Source organism: Canis lupus, chromosome 10 (assembly GCF_003254725.2).
Source record: "Canis lupus dingo isolate Sandy chromosome 10, ASM325472v2, whole genome shotgun sequence".
In the NCBI taxonomy this organism is placed as follows: domain Eukaryota; kingdom Metazoa; phylum Chordata; class Mammalia; order Carnivora; family Canidae; genus Canis; species Canis lupus.
In genome coordinates, this window is record NC_064252.1 from 60,557,642 (window position 1) to 60,575,656 (window position 18,015).

Here is an 18,015-nt window from a genome sequence, read left to right on the forward strand (position 1 = left end):
ATTCAGCAGCCTATGGTACTAGGAGGACACACTGGTAGATGCTCAACAAGCATCAGGTGTTTCAGCTAGAAGAGGGTTGAGCAGACATTCAGATTGGAGGTGGGTAAGAGGCAGTTACCATCCACAAAAGAAGGTGAAGACCCAGATTCTGGATATGGGGTCCTGGTCCAGAGCAGAACTAGCAGCCATTCTCATCTGAAACTCAGCGTCTGATGGACTAGCCCAGGGGACCTAATTAGCCCTAAACACAGCAGGTGTTTCCACAGTCTGCAGCAAGACCTAGCCTATAGATGGTCAAATGCTCACAGTTTCAAAGATTAGAGGGCTTAAGAGGCAAGGAGCTGCCCAACTCACCCCAATCCTCTTCTATCTATTTCTTAGTCTTCTTTTTTTAAAGCTTTCTGGAGTATGATTACTCCTCAGCAGACCATGGAAAATGTGCCTGGGAATAAATGAAATTAAACTAGTGATTCAAGAATTCTTTCATAAAGCAATCCGAACCAGTCTTTACTAATGAGGCCAAAATATTTCCCATCCAACTGAAGTCCTGCAATTATTTAAATGTGTAAGTGAAACCATTCTTTATACCTTCATTCACAGTCCATTTAAGTCAGAAACTGGGCTTACTTGGTTTACTAACTGAGCATTAAGGACCACTTGAGCAGTTTAAGAACTATCAACAGTTGCAATGGTCCATAATAAATATATATACAATTATTTCTATATAGATTGTCCTTCATTTTTGAAAATGACATTGGCAATACAGGTACCAGTCATGTGCCTAACTCTTCCTGCATGGCTAGGATTTTAGTGCATATCTGTATGGGGATTTTCCATTTATAGGGCACTTATTATCTCATTTATTTATCAATATAATCCAACATATAATTGTTCTTATTAATATATAATTAAGGAAATATAATTCAATGATGTTGGATAATACAAGATGGATAATACAAGATGGATAAAACCAGGAACTGAAAGACCAAAGTTCTTAGCATATTGCATTCATACATATCATAAATAAGCATGATTTTTCTTTCATAGTTGCCATGCAAAATTCTGTGTTGCCTGTCATACTTGCATAGTCGTCCCTTACATAAAATACAAAGCCCATTTATGAGGAAGAATAGTTAGTTAGTCAAAATCATATATAGTTAAATCTTATCTTCTTTCAATAACACCTTCATTTGGAGTATTTAAATTATTTACTTGGGGTATTCAAATCAATTGTCATTTGCAAATATAATAGAATTTTACAGCAAAGTATCTCAAATAATATTTTTCATGTCTCAAATTTTATTTAGAATTTTTAGTTATAAATGTAATTATATATTTAATTTTCAAATATATACCATCCAGTAGACATGTATTGACAAATTTTTTGTTTCAATTCCCAATATATTAGAATTAGGCTGTTTCACATAAGTATTTTCTTAAAGTGTGAAAAAAAGACTAGAAAACTCTAACAATATAATTTCATACTCTGAGGCTTATATATTCAAAGCCTTGTTTTGTAGATTTTTGCTGTGTGAGATAAAGCTCATGAAAATTACTTCGTTATGTCATTTTGGACAGAGAAGGAAAAAGGTTTTTATTGATTTCATTATTTTTAAATCACTCTACCTTGAAGGATTGCTCAGAATAATTAATATGGACAAGAAGTAGAGTCTGACTAGATGTTCCTAATGCAACCTCTCCCTAATCCCAACAAAGTATCCATGAAGGTCCACAAGAAGGTGAAAATTTCACAAAAACTTCAGTAAATGACAACAAAGCTACTGCCAAAAATTGGAAAAATATCACATGATCTACAAAATCTATGTAACTGAATAAAATGGTACAATGAATGGTTATGTATATGTTGCTAAAACAAGAGACCCTATTGGCGTGAAAGAAGGGAAATACTTTCTCTCTCCATCATCGCCTGTCTTTGAAGCGAGATGCTTCCTATCCTTGCCCCAGGAAAACTTTGCTGCATGTATGTTATGGACTAAATGTTTGTGCCCTGCCCTCAAATTCATGTCTTGGAACCTTAATCCCTGATGTGGTGGTATTAGTAGGAGGGGCCTTTGGGAGTAATTGTAATGAGGTCATTGAAATGGAACTATAATAAATAGGATTAATGCCTTTGTAGGAAGAGACATGAGAGAAGTAATCTCTTTCTCAGCCATATGAAGACAGTGAGAAGCTGGCCATCTACAAGCCAGAAGAAGTTTCTCACTAGAATGCTACCATACTGGCACTCTAGTCTTCACAACTGTGAGAAATAACTATTTATTGTTTAAGCCACCCAATTTATGGTATTTGTTATGCAAACTAAGCTTACTAAGACAATAGATATTTTATTTTAACACACTTAAAGTACTGTTTCTTTTCTTTTATCTTTACATTCTTCCTTTCATTCAGACATTGAAATTCTCAGAAAATAAAACATTAGGAAATATGGAGATACTAATGGAAATGTACTTCATCTTTCAGACATAACCACAATGACTATAATGCTGTGGAAGGAAACAGTGATAGGATGGTTGTTGGTGGGACATGCTGATAATTGTAGGTTGTTTGAACTTAACTGGTTCAGTGTCAGTGAATCATGCAGTAAATGCTGGAGATAATCTTAACTCAATCCAGAAGAGATGTACTTAAAATCTGCTGAGCAGAACTGAATTGAGAATAGAATCTTAATGATACTTCAAATATATACTTAGTGATACTAAGTATAAGTGGTGCCCAAGCAAGCCATACATAACAACTTGCTAGAAAAATACTGAGTGTGCCAATATTACTTTCAATTCAGAATCAGTAGAAAATGTTAGAATAGTATTTGGCATTCAAAGAGTATGCAAAAATACGTGATTCGTGTCAATTAGGCAAACAAAGGGTCATACAAAAATCATGCTGAGTGGTAAAGAAAACATGTTAGTTACAACATAAGATGGGCAATGTAAGAAAAGATATGTAAACTAAAATTAACAATAGTAAAAGTAAAGTCGGTATTGTGGAAAATAAAGAAAAAACTGAATTAGTGTGTAGGGATGAAGAGGACAAACTTTAAAAGTTCTTCCAAAATAATATAGAAATAAAAAACTATGAGAGAAGTTTATGGGAAAAAAGATAACACAAATGTGGAAAATAGTATTTTTAAGAGAGACTAGGAAAAAAACATAACAATGTCTGAGATTTAAAAAAAGGAAAAACATCATAATTAAAGTTTGAAATGGAACTTAAAAACACCTGCAGACATCAAATAGAAAAAAACAAGTTACCTACAGGTAAACACAAGTAAGTCTGGCCTGAGACTTCTTCACATCAGCAAACAACATGAGACCATGTCATAATAGTCTACAAAAATCTTTGGGGAAACATTTATGAATAAAATGTGAACATGTCAAGTTTTTATTAATATGTGAATAAAAAAGTCATTCTCTGATATGTATAGGAGGATAAATTTAGCATCCATTTCTTCTTGAAAAAATATTAAAGACTTATTGGAGACCAATTCCAGGAAACTGAAAGATTAATCAAGATTACAAAGTAAAAAAAGGGGAGATAGGATATTGGATAATAGTTTTTAGATGTTATGATTCTGAATCCTAAAGTCAATACTGTAACAAATATGCATTAAAAATTTGTGTTACCAATGCAAAATATAACGCAGAAGTCAGAAATATTTTTAAGAGAAAAAATACAATGTAACATATATCAATTAACATTAACCTATTTTTAAAGTCAAAAGAACAAAAATACTAAGAGAGAATTGGTAAAATTGTACTAATTTCCTCAAGTTATTGGTAGCATCTCAAGACATTGCTTTGATCTTTTAAAATCATTTATTTAATTATCAAAAGACATTCTCATTGAGAAACATACATAAAACAATATGAAAGTGTATGTAACTATAGTCACAAATTCCCCACTTGAACACTGTCACCAAAAGATGTAATCACAAAAAAATGGTTTGGTTTATATTATTTTCAGAACTGTATAAAGTTAGCCAAAATGTAAGAACAAGCATATATATACATATACAAACACACATGCAAATCCATGTATATATGTATACACAGAGCATGTATCTAGATGTATATATGTATATGTAAAACATGTATATCTATAATTATATCATTATCTGAATGTAGTACTTATGTTTTACACATAAAGTAGATAGTTATTTTGTATATTATTTTTACAAAATTCTGTTTTAAGATACCGCTTTGCAAGTTGTTTTCTTTTTACCTGAAACTTTATAATGGACATTATTCTTTTAAACTATTGAGATTACACCAAAATGAAAAGCTTTTGCACAGTGAAGGAAACCATCAATGAATCGAAAAAGCAACCTACTGAGTGGGAGAAGATATTTGCAAGTGATATATCCAATAAGGAGCTAATATCCAAAAAAATATAAGGAGCTTATACATACAACTCAACACCAAGAAATATATATAATAATCTGATTAAAAATGGGCAGAAGATTTTAAGAGACATTTTTTCAAAGAAGACATACAGATGCCAAACAGACAAATGATAAGATGCTCCATATCATTAATCATCTGGGAAACGCAAATCAAAACCACGGTGAGGTATCACCTCACACTTTTCAGAATGTCTAAAATCAAAAAGACAAGAAATAGCAAGTGTTGGCAAGGAAGGGGAGAAAAAAAGAACCCTAGTGCACTGCTGATGGGAATGTAAATTGATGCAGCCACTGTGGGAAACAGTATGAGTTTCTAAAAAAATTAAAAATAGAAATACCATATGATCCGGTAACTCCACTTCTGAGATTTACCCAAAGCAAATGAAAACACTAATGGGAAGATATATACACCCTATGTTTATTGCAGCATTATTTACAATAGTCAAGATATGGAAGCAATGCAAGTATCCACCCATAGGTGAATGGATAAAAAAGATGGAATACATATATTCCAATATAGTCATTATTAACATAATTGTGTAAGAAACATTCCTAAACATACATCCTTGTACACCTGTTTTAGTATTTTTGGAAAATACGCTTCTACAATATTTGTTTTAGTGAATATGCTGATTTTCTATTTTAAACAACGTCATATATCCCTTTCCTGAGGAATCTAGGCTTTAATCTAAGCTAACGTCAAGACTGCATCTCAAAACAAAGAGAGTATCCCATGTGGTAACCTGCTTCTGCTGCCTCAACAAGGAAGGTCTAAAACCACAAGGCAAGCATCCTGATGCATCTTTCCTCGCATATATATCATGTCTTGGGAGCTTTTAATGAAATTTTGTATTCACGAGTCTGCGAGAGTAAATATTTAGTTTTGTTGAGGAAGTCACTGCTATTGCCAGTAGTGATCACTTTAGCACTTTGGATACTTATTTATAAACATCAACAAAATAGACAAGCAAGAACAACTGTACTTTGGGAAAAATAAAAATAAAATAAATTAAAAAAACAAGAAACACTAGAATTAAGAGTCTGAATCATGAGAGAGAAAATATCCTAAGAAAACAGATGTAATGTAGGAAATAGAAGACAATTTTAAATTAGTTAAATTTGTATCCCCAGAAAGATTCAGTGATTTATCACAAACAGAAAGCAACTATATACTGATATGAACAAGAAAGGCAAAACAACACAAGTGCTTAGAAATTAAAAACAGAATTACTAAACTAAAAAATAATGATTGTGGTAACTGAAGAGTTGAGCTAATAGAACTTAAAAGTGAAATAATAATATGGATTTGGACTTAAAGGAACAATCACAGCCAGATAAATCAATACAAGTTATAGTTAAATCTAAATAGTATTTGACGTTGGAGTTGTTAAATGACTGCTAGTTTTAAATAAACAAAGGCACAACATGAAATCAGTTTCATGACTTTCTAGGAGAGGATTTCTAGGTAATTTTCACAGATGTGGGTGAAGAAGAGAGTTAAAGCAGGGGAGAGGCTGTACAAATAGTATTGTCTCCATTGAGGAAGAAAGGATAGAATGTTCAATGAAATTTGCCAAAAGCTTAAAGAGGGAGTCTAATTTTGTCTTAGTCAATTGATGAATACAATAAAGTGTGTCCATTTTAAGTGTAAATTTTTCCGAGAATTGAGAAATATGAATACCTGTGTAACTACCACACCATTAAGATAAATATTTCTTTCACTAAAATATGTTCTTTTTGCCCTTTCCCAGTCAATCTCATATCTCTAGTGCGATCAACCATTGGCTGACTTCCTGTCATTAGAAATTAGGTGTCTTTTCTACAGTTCCTTATAAATGGGATCAGGAATCATATAGCATGTACTCTTTTATCTGGCTTCTTTTGCTAAGTATATGTTTTTAAAATCCACCCCTGTTATTGCATCCATCAGTAATGTGTTCTTAATTATTTCTGAATTGTACTATATTGCACAGACAGACCACGATTTGTTCATCCATTCCTCTATTGATGGATATTTGAGGCCATTCCTATCTAAGGTTAGAATGTAACTGCTGGATTATGTATCGGGTGTATGTTTCTCAGTCATCTTTTGCCTGGCCTCATAGTATGCATGTGTAGATTAGTTTGCAGCCAAGGACTTAAAGGGACCCCAAGCCATGCTGGGAATATCCCTCTTTTTTGTTGCATGGTTCCCTTCTTTCTAGTTCTTTTCTTCCCACATTTTAGCTAACCTCATCTTCCTGAATACCAATCTGTCTCCTCAAGTCAACGAGACTTTTGGGTGCTGGTAGGGATCTCCTCCCCTGTACCCAACTGGGAATTGGCTTCAGGCAGAAAGCTGGGACAATATTGGGGCCAAACTCATTTGTTTATCTTCCTCTGATCACAGACCTACTCTGCTCATTAGTCAGTGTCTGGAAACAGTGACTTCATATGTTTTGTCTAGTATTTTTTGTTTATTAGGGGAAATTTAAGTTTAGACTTAGTTAATTTCTTAAGTCAGGAAATCAGAAGTTGATACTGATTAACTTTTAGTTGAATAGAGAATATAACTGCTCATACATTTAGCAAAAAACAACTATTAGAATAAAAATAGAGAAAAGAACTCACAAATTATTAGAACAAATAAGATAAAAAATAAAAAAGAAACAATATAAATTATAAAGGCAACCAACAAAATAAATAGACAAAAGCAGCAATCGTAATAAATGTGGAATGAAGTAATTAATTAATCTGGGGCAAGATGTAATACTTAAATTGTGTGTAAAAATCCAACTGCATGCTCTTTATAAGAGATATTTATATCTCTTATAAGAGCTCTTTATAATAGATGTAATTAAAATATTGATTAAATAGTTTGGAAATAAATAGCGAGATGGTCTTATTTTTTATTTTGCTACATAGAAAATATAGTTCAGGTATGCCTGGGTGGCTCAGCAGTTGAGCATCTGCTTTTGGCTCAGGGTGTGATCCTGGAGTCCTGGGATCGAGTCTCACATTGGGCTCCCTGCATAGAGCTTGCTTCTCCTTCTGCCTGTGTCTCTGCCTCTCTCTGTGCTTTCATGAATAAATAAATAAATAAAGTCTTTAAAAAAAAGAATAAGAAAATATAGTTCAGTGTTATTTAAAAATTAACATTCAATTGAACAAACATCAAGGTAAAACTGAATATTATTAGAAAAGATAAAATGCAAATAAAACATAATTCTCATAGTAAAATAAATAAGACATCTCATTTGTATAAAATAAAGGAAAAATATTTATTAAATTAAAAAATATTAAAAACTACAGGAAGAACATCAAACATCCTAATTATCATAATAAATGTAAATGGATAAAACTCAAAACATCTCTGACACCAGTAAAAGACTGTGATATATACTACCTACTTCTAAAAGATGTCCCAGTAATTAGAAAGTAGAAAAACATTACTGGGTAAAGATATACCAAACAAACTAGAAATTTTATTTTAAAAATTTTTAAAAGATTTTATATATTTATTTGTGAGAGAGAGAGAGCACAAACAGGGGGAGAGGCTGTTGGAGAGGAAGAAGCAGACTCCCCACTGAGCAGGGAGTCAGATGCAGGGCAGGGCTGGATCCCAGGACGCTGGGATCATGACCTAAGCCAAAGACAGATGCTTAACCAACTGAGCCACCCAGGCGCCCCAAACTAGAAATTTTAAGTGGTAGTATTCATATCAGAAATATAAAATTATAGAAAAAATCAGAAGAATGATGATTATTTTGTGTTAAGAAAATATATTCAGTGTTGAATTGAAGGTCAATTCAGAAGAATCAGTTATATGCTACTCTTCTCAACTTCACATTCAGTGATGTCACTTACAGAACTTGAAATTGGCTGTGGTAACTTAGAATTTGGCAAATGTTTCAGATTAGACCTCCTCTCCACTCCCTTCCCACAGAGACTTGGTTGTTAAACATTTACTAGTACACCACTGAATATAATCCAAAATGAATATATAACAGTAATGGCTCTGTAAGGCCTAATAGCGTAACTTAGAAATGTAGAGCACAAACTTATTAGAAATTCAAAGATAAAATGACAGAAACTCAATATTTGTGGGAGAGATTAATATATCTCTGTCAGCCTTTGATGATTCAAGTAAGCACATACAGAAAGTACAATGAAATAGGTGATTTGGATTATATAATTAATAAATCACCTATTTCATCATATTGATGTGTATTGCAAACACCAAAGAATATATGTTCTTTGTTGCATACACAAAATACTTTAAAAGCATAGTAACTCAGACAGAATTTCTCAAGAATTGCCAAAACACTTAAATAATGAGGTATACAGTCTTGGGCCTCAAGACAACCAATTAGAAATAACTGAGTTAACCACTGTGATTGTCCAATGAAATCTCCTCCCTCCCCCCAACACATAAAACACTCTAAATAACTAAGGTGGATTTGGAATCAGTATTTTAATTGAACATAACTTCAAAAATAACAATGACCATAGCATTAAAATAATAAAACTATAAATTCATATCTTCTGACTCAATGATAAGCTAGTGAAAGCCAGAAAAAGGCAAAATAATACATTGCAGAAATCAACAAATTACCTAATTTCTATACTGTAAATTTCTAAGTTATTAATAAGATGAGGAGGTTACTCATTTTAGACTGGGGGAGATACACAAAGTCAAAATATGTAACATACAATATTTAACTTTGGATAAATTTATTGTAAAAATGAGGATAAAAATTACACATATGATAAAAAGGATGTTTCCAAATAACAGGTCTCTTAAGTATGAAAGCACTATTCATAATGATCTCCAATAAATGTGGGGATCTTAGAAATAGAGAATAATAGCTAACATATTTTGAGTGCTTATCTAGTGCCAGACCATGTGCTAAGACTTTAAATCTATTAAACCATTCAATTCTCAGATAAAAGTATATGATGAGTGGGGTAGTTCACACATAAGGAAACTCAGACATTGAGATGTTAAGTAATTCACCTGAGGTGAAATAGCTGCATGTGGCAGATCCGGGGACCAGAAAAGAAATCTGGCACCAGAGTCCCTTCTCTTAGACACCACACTGCACTACCACCCAGAAGATTTTATGGGAAACTAAGCTAAATAAGAAGTAGAAGAGAGGGATCCCTGGGTGGCGCAGCGGTTTGGTGCCTGCCTTCGCCCCAGGGCGCGATCCTGGAGACCCGGGATCGAATCCCACGTCGGGCTCCCGGTGCATGGAGCCTGCTTCTCCCTCTGCCTGTGTCTCTGCCTCTCTCTCTCTCTGTGTGACTATCATAAATAAATAAAAATTAAAAAAAAAAAAGTAGAAGAGAAAGGCCAATTGCATAGAAAAGATGTAAAAAAAAAGAAAAAAAGAACAAAGAAAAGATGTGAAACCATTATGGATGAACTCTGAGAAAGATTTTTAAATCAGACAAACTTTACAAATGATACTTTTTCAAACTCTCAAGACATTACTGTCACATGATCAGGAATTAAACCAGTAATCAGAGAAAAACAGTACTGTGTGAGGAATTAAGTAAGACAAGGAGAGCGGAGACTGGGAGGAAGGAAAGCAGGGAGAAAGGGAAAAGAGAAAAGAGGGAGGCAGAGAGGAAGAGGAAGATAAGATCTGTTCTCCCAATAGCTAATTTTTAATGGCTATAGACTTTGTTCCTGAAGCAGTGGTGAGTAAAGATGATAAAGGTGTGGAGATGTGTAAGAAACAACAGGAAAATGATTTCACCAGAACAAAAGACAAATGTAACCCAAATAGGGTTTTCTTGTTGATGCTAATGTTTTATAAGTATATATTTATAATTATATAGCTATTATTAATAATCATTCAGGGTAGAAAACATAAATGTAAATTTGAAAATTGTTTAACCAAGAACTACTTTCTATTGAAATAATTGTTTTAATAACTGAATTTACAAAATCATAATGTTTCTTAGGAAGGCAACTGGTATTATAGCAGAAGAGAGTACATATAGCTTTAACACAAGTAAGAATATCTATCTGAAACTGACAGCAAATATAATCTTTGTGAGTACCGAGAAAGATCATCAAAAAATTTAATTAGAAAAAAAAATTCTTGATCTCTGCTGCTATTATTACATATGCTTTCTGAACATTATAGGCAATGCAAAAGGATTAAAAACAGGAATTAGAGGTGTAATCAATGGGAGAATACAAAACTCTGTTTTTGTTATTCATAGATGGCATCTTTATGATATAGAAAAACCAATAAAAGCAAATGAAAATTTATTATGTAAGAAAATGTCAAGATAAGAGATACACATAGGAAGATCCCTTCCCTCTCCATAATAATACCAACAACCAATTGGAAGAGATGGTAAGAATTTTTTCCAAAAAAATTTTTTTCCACAGAGACAAATATGTTTACATGTATGTGTGTGTATATATATATGTATATACATGTGTGTATCAGAAATAATACTTGAATAAAATTATTTTCCCCACAATCACCTTTTAGACACTTATTTTGCTTTTCTTTACACTATCTATTATATGATTATAAAAAACATAATCTCTACCCCCCCAGCAGAATAAAAGACTGCTAAGAGCAGGGTACTGCTTTTTCACTGCTGCTCTTAGTGGCTGCCATATAATGAACAATCAATAAATAATTGTGGTGGTAGTTGTTGTAGGAGGGGGAAAATCTGACAGATGAAAAAAGATTTGTTCATCATCATCCTAGCTGAATAATCTGAATATTGCAAAGATGCCAATCTAATATATTTAAGGAATAATTTATTTGAGTCTCAATGGATATGTAGTTTTACAAACTAATAAAAATATTTTATGTCACAATTAGAAAAAGAATCAAGAAGGAATCACTAAGAATGTTCTGGAAGAGAGAAACCTGACATTTGCCCTAGAAGATTTTAAGGTAATGTTTTCATTGTACCAAAATTAGCAGATAATCAATAGAATCAAATAAATAGCTATAAAACTGATCCTAGTTAAAATAAGAATTTGAAAAAAATAAAATAAAATAAGAATTTGGCTAATGAAAAGGAAAACATCACAGAATAATAAGTGAAGATTTGCTCATTCAATAAACGGCATTAGAAAAAAATGGATATTGGCAAAAATACATGTATTAAAATAAATTCTATGTATACTGAAAAATTAAACATGATATTGATTGCCACATAACGTAAGAAGAAAAGCTAGGAGAGTACTTAACTACTTGTGGAGTAGGGGAGTGGTTTCCACAGGTTCAAAAAGGCAGAAACACTATATCAAAAATACCTAAATATTAAGTAACAATAAAGTAAGCTGGTAGAAACTTATTTTCATCAAATATAAAGGAAGAGTTACTATCCTCAGTATTTAAAAAAACTCTTACCAATTAATAAAATAAACATTATAACTTCGATAGAAATATGAGCCAACAATAGAAGCAAATAATTGCACACATAAAAAAATTCAAATATCCAACAAATACATGAAAAATTGCTCAGCAATGACATATGACATACTAATTTAATTTGCTGAATAGTAAATGATTTTTAGAATTATTAATATTCAGTGATGATGATGATATGGAGTGTGGGAAGTGGCCAGTAGTGTGCTTGTAAACCGGCTCTCTTAATGAAGTTCTCACATGAATACTGGTCAATATTTACATTTAATATTAATAAGTAAGACAAAAGTAAAAAAATGAAAAAAGGACAAAAGTCTAAATGTCACTTATTTTTCAAAAAAATAACTCCTTTGCTACATAGGATAATTGATTTCTTGAATAGCTGAAGAATTATTTTCTCAATGTTTAACACTATTCATGATATAAACACTACAGACATGACAAATTTTTAAAGTAAGCCTTTATTTTAAATTATTCATATTTTGTCTATTGCTTTGTTAAGGCTTACAAAGCAACAAAACAATAATTCAGGCCCTGGTTTGCAATGTTTGTTGCATAGATGTATGAAATAATCTCACCAGCTTGATATCAATCTTTGAATGTGGAGTTGCTAAGAGATCCACAGTAGCACATCAATGTATATATAGTACTTCCACCAAACAGATATACTATATACGAATATTAGAAAATGATGAGTTCTTATCATATTATGGGAAAAACTATATGTTGTATATAAATTTGAGAAAATTATATATGGTTTGATTTGAACTTTGTAAAATCTGTTGTGTGCATGAGTGCATGTTTTTGTCTATGTGGTTATTTTTCAGGTATGTGTAAATATTCATATTTGTTCTATCTAGGTAGTACACTTACAGATGTTATTACAGATAATACTATGTTATTTCCATTTTTCCATTATTTTTCAAATCTTCTACAATTAGTACATATTTTTTTCTTTTGTTAATTTAAGTGTAATAATGAAGTACCTGAAAAGGAAGTTAAGAAAACGGTCTACCAAAAAAAAAAAAAGAAAAAAAAGAAAACGGTCTACCTATATTTGTAACAAAAATAATAAAATACTTAGGAATAACCTTAACCAAGGAGGTGAAAGACCTGTACCGTGAAAACTATAAAGTACTTATTAAAGAAACTGAAAGTGACAAAAACAGTGGAAAGATATTCAATGCTCACAGGCTGGAAGAACCAATATTGTCAAATCGTCCCTACTAATGAAAGCAATCTACAGGTTTATGCAATCCCTATTAAAATACCAATAGCGTTTTTCAAAGAACTAGAACAAATAATCCTAAACTTTGTATGGAACCACAAAAGATCCCCAGTGAGAGCAATCTTAAGAAAGAAGAAAAAGTTGGGGGTCTCACAATCCCAGACTTCAAGGTATAGTACGAAGCTGTAGTAACTGAAACAGTACGTTATTGGCACAAAGCTAGACACACAGATCATGCAATAGGATAGAAAGCCCAGAAATAAAGCCACGCTTCTATGGTCAATTCATCAGTGACAAAGGAGTCAAGAACATACAGTGGGGAAAAGATAGTTAAATGGTACTGGGAAAACTGAACAGCTCCATGAAGCTCGGCCACTTTCTTATACCATATACAAAAATAAACTCAACATGGATGAAAGACCTAAATGTGAAACCTGAAGCCACAATACTCCTAGAAGAAAACATAGGCAGCGATTTCTTTGACACTAGCTGTAGAAACATTTTTCTAGACACATCTCCTCAGGCCAGGGAAACAAAAACAAAAATAAACCTTTGGGACTACACTACAATTAGCACATACTTTTCAATCATATACTTTTTTTTTTTTTTTTTTTTTTGCAGCTCTTCCAATGGAAGCAAAAAAGAATTAATTTCTGTTAGAATATATTCTGCTTTATGTCTTCCAGGATTTAAGAAAGAGGGGAAAGAAAGAAGACACACAAAAAAGTAGAATGTTGTTCAAAAGATCAAGTCTTGGGATCCCTGGGTGGCGCAGCGGTTTGGTGCCTGCCTTTGGCCCAGGGCGTGATCCCGGAGAGCCGGGATCGAATCCCACATCAGGCTCCCGGTGCATGGAGCCTGCTTCTCCCTCTGCCTGTGTCTCTGCCTCTCTCTCTCTCTGTGACTATCATAAAAAAAAAAAAACAAAAAAACAAAACAAAAGATCAAGTCTTCTGGAATTTGTACATTGTAGCTTAATTTTACACACCATCAACAGATTACAATTTCAATTTTAGTTCGATGTCCAGCCAGCATAGACTCTAAATTCTTCCAAGCCGTATTCTTAGGCCCCCTACCAAATTAGAAATGTTCTTGAACTGCCAAATTGAGGTTCTTTCTCCTTAAACTGAACACTGCCTAACACATCATTATCATTGAGAATGATGCAGTGTGTATGTGAAATCTCTATTTCTACATACATTTTCCACATGCTGATTGTAGAGAATGTAGTAAGCTCCATTTGATTCATTAGTTCAGTAAAGGAGATGTTCAGAATTATTCCATGTAATTCATAGCACTTAAGAAAGCATATATTTTCATAATACTCTAAATCTATTGCTTACAGTAGTAACTCAAGCATATTATGATGTCTTTGCCATAGCACCATCATTTTGAAAATTGTGCTTGTGCTGTTTCTTCATTGTAACTGGCCACCATAAGAACTGATGTAAAATAATATTAAAATAATTATTTTATTTTTATGTTCTCTTCTAGAAATCAGTAATCAGCAAGATTTGGTCAGAAATAACCTACTCTATATATTTATATTTTAGTTTTACCTCTAGACATTTCTTGCTTTTTAAATTAACTCCGCAAAAAGCAAATGATGACAGAGAATTGTGGCAGATGAGATTTTTATGAAATGATAAATGTGGGGGTAATGTCCCAAGCAGATAAAATTGGGCAAGATCACAAAGCTATAGTAATTAAAACAGTATGATGCTGGCTCAAATGGTAGACACAGATCAATGTAACAGGATAGAGAGCCCAAAAATAACCCACGATTATACGGTCAATTAATCTATGACAAAGGAGAGTCAAGACTATACAATGGGGAAAAGATAATTTTTTAAATAAATGTGTCAGGAAAACTGGACAGCTACATGCAAAAGAATAAAACTATACCACTATCTTATACTATACACAAAAAAATATACTCAAAATAGATTTAAGACCGAAATGTGAGACTTAAAACCATAAACTCCTAGAAAATGGAGGTAGTAATTTCTTTGACATCAGCTATAGAAAGATTTTTCTAGATATTTCCTCAGGAAACCTACTGAATGGGAGAAGATATTTGAAAATGGTATATACAGTAGAGGCTTAATAATCTAAAATGTATAAAGAATCTATACAACTCAACACCAAAAAATCTAATCTGATTTAAAAATGGGCAGAGGCCCTGAATAGACAATTTCCTAAAGAAGACATACAGCTGGCCGACAGACACATGACAAGATGCTCAACACCACTAGTCATCAGGGAAATGAAACTCAAAACCACAGTGAATATAACACTGTTATGTTAACTATACTGGAATTAAAATTAAAAACTTAGTAAAAAAAAAAACAATGGGATATCACTTCACAACAGTCAAGTCTACAAAGATTCAAAAAAACAATTTCTTTTTTTTTTTTTTTGAGTGGGCGAGGATGTGGAGTAAAGGGAACCCTTGTGTAGTGTTAATGGGAATATAAATTGGCGCAGCCACTGTGGAAAACAGTATGGAGCTTCTTCAAAAAATTACAAATAGAAATGCCATTTGACCCAGTAATTTCATTACTGGGTATTTACCCGAGAAAACAAAAACACTAATTCAAAAAGATTATGCAGCTATGTTTATTGCAGCATTATTTACAATAGCCAAGATATGGAAGCAGTCCAAGCGTCCATCAATAAATGAATAAAGAAGATGTGGCATATAGTGGAATATGACTCAGCCATCAAGAAAAGAATGAGATCTTGCCATTTGCGACAACATGGATGGACTTAGAAGGTATTATGCTAGGTGAAATAAGACAGAGACAAATATCATATGATTTTCATTTATATGCGGAATCTTAAAAAAAACAAACAAAAAACTGAACAGATTCTTAAATACAGAGCACAGCCTGGTGGTCGCTAGAGAGGAGGTGGGTGGGAAAATGAGTGAAACAGATAAAGGACTAAGAGGTACAAACTTCCAGTTATAAAATAGGTAAGCCACAGAGATGAAAAGTACAGTATCGGGAATATAATCAGTAATACTTTATTGATTTGTATGGTGACAGAGAGAGACTACACTTACGGTGGCAAACACTGAATAATGTGTAGAACTATCACTATCTTGCATATTGGAAATGAATACAATGCTGTCCATCAACGACACGTCAATAATAAATTTTTAAAAAATTAGGCAGGATCATTCTGGTGATATCTTTCTCCACTAAGCCTTTGATATCCTGTGATATTAGAGAAAGGCTCTGCCTACCTAAAAAACTAAGTTAATTTTGTCAGAAGTTAATAGATTTCTTTTTTAAAAAGTCAAGCTTGGTTATTTGGAACTAAATAAGTAAAATAGAATAAAATAGACAAAATGCAATACTGTGGCCAGAACGAATAGTTTTCTTGAAAGTTTAACATGCCCAATGAAAACTAAATATACCCAGGAACGCTAGAGTTTGAATCATCCTGGTTAATTCCATACCAATTATTTATTTCATAGCATTTTATAGCAGTGAGATGTGTTGACCACTAAATGTATGACCAAAAGTTAATTAAGTAAGTTTTCAAGTTAACAGATGACATAACAGCCAAAATGAACTGAAAAGGCATAAAGTTTACTTTAGTTCTGGTCATTTAATTGAGTAACGTGTATGGGTGAGAAATTTGTTTTTTATGGATATTCATTTTTAAACTCCTGGTAAACAGAGAGACATCTAATTTATAAAATGTGAAGTCATCACATTTTAGCTTATACTGCTTTTTGGAGCAGCAGCTTAATTTATTCCACTACTGGCTCGCTCAGGTCTGAGATAGAAAGAAAAAGGTGGGGTATGAAGAGTTATGAAGTGACCCATCTCCCATGTTTCATGCTGTAGCAGACAAAAAAATGAAGAAAGATTTAGAGAGAAGAGGGGGAGTTTGACCAAACAATCAAAGTCCATGTTTAAGAAAGTGCAAGGAAGAAAAAGGAATAAAAGAAAGGTTGTTTGTTCTTTTTTTAATTAAAAAAAAATCATTCATACGTAAAAGAATGAGAGAAGCAGCACCAGGTTTGAAAATGGAAAAGGAAAAAGATGAATAAAATTCCATAATTGACAAATTTGGAGTGCTGATGGAACACTGAAGTTGCAATGTCTAGAATGTGGCTGATAATTTGAGAGAGAATCTCGGACAGATTCTAGAGTACAAGATATAAATAAGGGATGGATCCAATTAACACAGGTAAGTTGAAGCTTGTAGCTTTAAGAGTAATTACGTAGGGCTTATAGAAGGAAGTACAGAGAGCCATTGTCCCAGCCATTCCACTTCTAAGAATTTATATTTTAGGCGCACCCCTATGGGTCTAAAATAACACATGCTATTATAGAGATATTTGTAATAACAATAGATTGGAAACAAGCTAAGTGTTCATCAGTAGGGGAATGGTTACGTCAACCAGGGTATATCAACAAAATGAAATGTTAAGTAGCTACTGAAAAGCTGTATAGCATACAAAGATCACCAGGATATATAGTTAAGAAACAAACATATGGTGCAGAATGGTGTATAAAGCTTGCCACCTTTTGTGTAAAAACATTTGGAAAAACAGAATATGTATTTTATTTACTTGCATGTAGAAAAAGAGAAACACTAGAAACACACAAAACTAATAAAGGTAGTCATTTTTAGCGGCAAGGAAAAATGGGGAAAATAGAGTGGGGAAAGGAACATTGTCAGCATAAACTTGTAATATTGTTTTGATCTTTGAACCATGAGAATGTATTAACTCTTCAAAAAATTTTTTTTCTTTAACTTATTAAAACAAAGAGAGACATAAAGAGGGCAAGGATAGATTCTACTTGGATAAACATAAAAGGATGGGGGGGGGGTAAAAGAGCATGTAGATGAGAGGAAGACCATACAAAGCTGAGAGATAAGAAAAAGACCGAGAAAATGAAATGTCAAAGAGGTAATAGGTAGAGAATGTCAAGGGAGAAAAGGTGATCAACTTC

At 32.7% G+C, this 18,015-nt stretch overlaps 1 long non-coding RNA gene across 12 annotated transcripts in view; it reads right to left on the reverse strand.

Moving 5' to 3' along the window:
- The window catches only part of LOC112672783 (uncharacterized), a 161,254-nt gene that overhangs the window by 99,451 nt on the left and 43,788 nt on the right, over positions 1-18,015 (reverse strand). For all 12 annotated transcript variants that reach the window (XR_003144515.3, XR_007413629.1, XR_007413631.1 and 9 more), the window contains one exon: positions 355-442. This is a non-coding gene — a long non-coding RNA (uncharacterized LOC112672783). The remainder of the gene's footprint in view (positions 1-354; positions 443-18,015) is intronic.